Below are 5,322 nucleotides of genomic sequence, written 5' to 3' on the forward strand. Positions count from 1 at the left end.
GAATTGATTGCTTTTGAGGGATGAACCTGAAAATTTTGTGAAGCTTTGCTGCGCCTTAATTGTTCACTTTGTTTTTATCGGCACAGAGAATGTGGAAAGCAATGCAACAATCATCCCTTCATGGTTTTATATCACATTTTAAAAGACTTAGTGGTGTTAGGTCACAACCTGCCATGTCACTTAATAAATAGGATGCAGGATGCCAGTGTGCCAATGAACACCTAAGTACCTTAAGCAAAGTGGAAAAGTTTCACTAGTAGAAAATGAAAATGTCCAAGCACTACAGTCTCTTTTAACTTGGAGGAAGGAACTCTGTCTCACCATAAGTAGATACGTGAGCTGAGAACCACTTTACACATTAGTCCCAGATCTTCACAGTCCTCAAGGTAATGGGTAAAAAAGAGTGCTCCTCTTCCTTCTTTTCTCTTTTGTTTTGGGAAGAAGAAGGTTGAGAGCAAGGAAGAACTTTCACCACATTCACTGCTGCAAAGCAGAAACAGGATTTTCTGGGTTAGACACCTGATGTCTCTTAGGCATGGGGCAGGCTGCACCCTCTCCTCAGCAGTTTCCACCTCAGCCCTTAGGCACTGAAGGCCATAGCTCAGTGCCTGCAGAAATCCCAATCCAAAACACAGGTGTTTTCTTACGCTGGGTGTTTTTGGCTGTCAGTGTGTTTACTCTGGGGTTAGGCTCTTACAGAACAGAGACAGCAGGACACCTTGTGCCCTGGCTCCCCTCATACAACTCGTCTTCACCTCTCTTCTTCCACAAGAGGATACAGATACCTCTCAAAAGGCCCAAGAAAGCTGTTTTTTTCTACAGCATGGACAGCTTGTACCTGCAGTTCACCTAGAGGGTACCAGCAATCATGTCCAAGCTCACTGGGGCTGCCTCCTGCTGCTCTGCCCAGCATGGGAGGCTGACAGGAACAAGGCTACACTCCTTTCAGGGAGTCACAATCCAGATACCATGAATTTTAGCTCTTTGGAACAGGTCTTCACCCTGAACCACATAATTACTTTTCATAAATCCTTCAAGTCTTCATACAATACTTCACTGTAGCCTCCTATGACCTGTACTGAGTATTTAATTACATATTTTAAATGTAATATATGCCTATAAATAGAGGTAATTTATTCATATTTCAATTACTTTAGTGTGTAGGTAATGATATACATGCTAAAAAAAAAAAACTAAAAGAAAAAAATAGAGAGAGAGATCTGTCACTAGGTCAGGAAAAGTAATACAGTAATGACTCCATCCTAGAAAAACCAGATCAACCAGCTTTCCTGCCAAAGCATAAACTAAACCAAACACAGTGAGGAGAATAAAATCCAACATCTTATTTCTTTCAAAACTCCTTCTGTTGCAGTAGACAAAAATAGGTAGGAAAGCATCACACTTCATTTTGCAGAAAATGCACAGCAATAAGGCTAGTGTTGAAACTGTCATCATCAACTGATGTGTTGAATTAAATATGAGGAATTAACTTTGTAGCCCTTGGAATATAGCTTTCACTATGCAAACATTTGTGGAACATTTGGACTTCCTTAATTCTCATGCCCATGCTCCTAGTTAATTTGCTATCAAACCCAATCATGATACATCAAGCACATCTAACAACCACGCAGAACTTATTATGCAATTAAAACGCAAGAACTGTTCTTGCATCTCAGTCCTTCATACTGTTCTGCAAAAAGACATTCATCAACTGCTAGAAGACTATACAGAGGTAAGATTACATTGTTTAAATGTAACATTATTAGGTATAGTGTAAAAGAATTTTACTGGATTTAACAAAGGAAGCTGGTGGGTGTGAGTTCATGACCAAGATTGAGAGAGATCCCTCATATCTGGCAGGAGATCTCCAACCTCACCCTGCCAGAGCAATGCAGAAAGAAGCCAGGAGGATCTGTGCCTGTGTAAGACAAGCCTGGGCTTACAGCAGACACTGAGCCAGGACCTTTGCAAGAACAGGGACCTGGAGCCTCCATAAGAGTTCCTGGCTTCTGCCAGGTGCACTACTACTTTGGAACTGGGAACAACTGGCCATCAGGGAGGATTTTCCTTCACTAGAAGCAGGTGAAGAACTGTTTCTTACTGAGCATTGTTATGCCTGTCCTGTGGGTTGGGGTGAAGCACTTCACTGCAAGGAGTGGTCACCTAGCCACCGAAGGGTTGAAAATTGCCTGGGACTGGTGCAATCCAGCATAACGGGAATATGCACAGCTTTCAGAAGAAAATATTTCACCCCCCCTGAAGGAATTAATTGCTTTTTCATCATGTTAGGGGCTGACTAACAATCCAAATCCTGCTTTCATCTTGTACTTCCCCCAAAGACACTGAAAGGTTTTAGGCAAAAAGAGTGGAAAAGGAAAGGTTTCCTGATTCCATGCCTTGCAGTAATAGCGTCACATTTGTGGTGGACTCCTGTACTGCCATGCTGTGCTCAGGAGATGCGGACAGGGATGTTGGGGTACAGTATTGTGTGGAATCAGTTTCCACTGCCACTCCCAAAGGAAGACCCCAAAGGGAACAGGAAAAATGTGTTGCAGCAAAGTTCCCTGCAGCAAGGCAGAGGGAAGCACCTTTTTTGTCCTTGCCATCCTCTCGCTTTCACCACTTTAGCAGTGGAAGTGGCTGTTGTGCATGTGTAGCAGATAACCTACAAACCCTAACAGCTCTGTTCACTTCACTTCTATAATGCACATTGACTAACCATTGTCATAGTCAGCATTTAAATCACATGAGACTTATGTATCTGGAGTTTAAATGTTTAAGAAGTATAAGCTAAGTTGAAAAAAATATTTTCTAAGTGTGAATAAAAATTATGGCTATGTAGTTCATTAAATTTAGAAAGAAATTAAGCAATTCAATCACAAATTGAATAATTAAACCACAAACAGTTATTTTACAGAAAGAGAACTCCCTCTCAAAATGTAATGATGGAATAATAAAATTATTACTTTTAGTCATAATGCTAGCTTTTTTTGATAGTGTGATCCTCTGCTACTTTGGGTCAAATAACAACATCAGATAGAGCTTGTGGTTTTTCCCTGATCATGCAGGTAGTGGGAGGTGTGCTGAGATGCTGGGAGGGGACGAGGCTGGATTCTGTCACACTGAATAAACACTGCAAGAACAGACGAGTTGTCTGTGTGGAAAGTGTGTGACTCAGCACAGCTGTGTGCATCTTATCCTCACATCCTTCCTTAGCATGAGGAGTTTCCAAATAGTTTTCTGAAGTTTCTGTCCAACAAGCATACTTCTTCCTAAACTCACTTCTTTGTGGACACTAGGCTCTGCTTCTAGACGGACCACAATCTCGCTGATAAAATAATCACACAGATTGTTCCAAACTCTGTGGGTTTTTAACAAATAATCCCTAAAGAGGATAAAAGTAGTCCCCTTTCACCTCAATGACGATGGCAGAAATTCCCAAAAAAAGCAATTTGCAAACTACTTGAAGTATGGTAAAACAGTATTTAATAGAGCTGGAAAGATGGGTGACACTGAAACTATGACCATATATGCTCAAAACCAGAGACACACATCCTTTCCATGTTAGGGAGCTGGGAGATATCCAGCTTTGAACACAGACATATTTTCTCCTTCAGCATTTCTAACTCTCCCATCCCCAAGCTAAAAGTAACAGTATCTGTTCTCAAACCAGTGGTAAGGTATGTGGTCAGACCTGCTCTATGCTCCATCAGATAACTTACAACACAGGGAGCTCTGAAAAGACAGGTTAAGGAGTGCCAGCACCCCTCTCAAATTGTGAGCTTTACTGCACTCGCTGCTGTGGGATTTGACTGTGCTTTCCCAGCCAAGCCCATAGGTCCTGCTGACACATGACACACGTGTTCTCCTCAGAGAGCACGGAGCTGCTCCAGGAGTCCTCTCCTTCAGCAAAATGCATTTCTGCCAGGTGTGCAGGAGGAAACACAGAAGAGCACTGGAGAACATTGGAGTGGAACCTAATACTGCCTGGCCATATTAGCAGCTGACGAACTGGCTAACTCAAGCTTAGCCTCTGTCTCAGAAGAGCCTGAAAACCAGGAAAAATAAACACACTTTTCAAAGAAAGGTTCACTGGCCTGGACACCAGGCACAACAGTGACCATAAGTAGATGCACAGAAAAGAAAAAGAGGATGACAAACAGCAATTGTATTTCCCCAAATACTCTCTCACTCTTACGCTACATTCTGCTCAGGGAAATTCCCAATCAGTTATGGTTTGTCTCTTCAGTAATCCTCAATGGATCTCTCTTGCAAGCGTTGTCCACTCTTTCTGGGAACTTATGGAAATCTCTTGTATTCACAGCATACTTTGGCAAGGAGCTCCACAGGTCTCCTACCCACTGAGCGTTTCTCATGAAATGCTTTTTATGTTTGAACCTGGCTCCCAGTATTTGAGTGCACAGCCCCGGCCCCTATTTGTGCAGTAGAGGATGTAAGCAGACAGACTGAAGTGTTCTGAATAACTGAAGTTATTCAATACTTTCTATCATGTGAGATAAATATTGTTGGCTGCTATCAGGGCCTACATTGTTAGTGTGACTGGATCACCATACTGTCTATTATTCCCAGTTTTAGAAGTTAACTTAAATCCAGTTCAATGTGGTTTTTAAGAGACATTTGTGTGTCTGCTGCATAACTTAATTCATTTTAATTTATCAGCATAAAACTGCAACAGGCAAAATATTAGTCTCTGCCAAGCCAGAAAATGCTAAAACAATAATTCCTTCTACTTGTCATGCTGCCTCTTGAACGCTAATGCCATGTACTATTTAAATGCCATAAGCCGGGAGTGCTGCCACATGAACTGCCCAACCTGCTCAGTGCCCTTGGACTTTTGTACATGCCTCTGGAACACTCCCTCTTTTACATCAACACAAGTACGCCATCAAGTATACTGGAAAATTGATCCTGTTAAAATTCTGCTTCTCTTTGGATTAGTATCTCATGATCCCTGTGTGTTTGTACCAACATACGGGCCGACACACAGGGGTGGAGTGGGATAGTGCAGGTTCACATAGATACTGGAAAAAAGAAGAGTTATGGCCTTAGACATATTTGTCTTTCCCTGCCTTACTCCTACAGGATAGCCCTTGCAATATTTCATTATCATGATAGCTAGAAAAGTTATGACTTTTCATATCTTATTTCAGATCACTGATAAAGAAAGAACGTATGGATATGACATGGATGGGACTCCAGAACACACCACAAATACCAATGGATCAGCTAAAAAGTCAAGTCAAATGCTTGAAATGGAATTAATGGTCCGAAGTATATAAATGCATGATTCTGTTAAATTTC

At 41.7% G+C, this 5,322-nt stretch overlaps 1 long non-coding RNA gene across 1 annotated transcript; it reads left to right on the forward strand.

Moving 5' to 3' along the window:
* The first annotated feature begins 1,123 nt into the window (after positions 1 to 1,123).
* On the forward strand, positions 1,124 to 5,322 carry LOC135577442 (uncharacterized). Its single transcript, XR_010469239.1, has 2 exons — positions 1,124 to 1,732; positions 5,172 to 5,322. It is a non-coding gene; the product is annotated as an uncharacterized LOC135577442 (long non-coding RNA).

The sequence above is a fragment of the Columba livia genome, chromosome Z, assembly GCF_036013475.1.
Source record: "Columba livia isolate bColLiv1 breed racing homer chromosome Z, bColLiv1.pat.W.v2, whole genome shotgun sequence".
NCBI lineage: Eukaryota > Metazoa > Chordata > Aves > Columbiformes > Columbidae > Columba > Columba livia.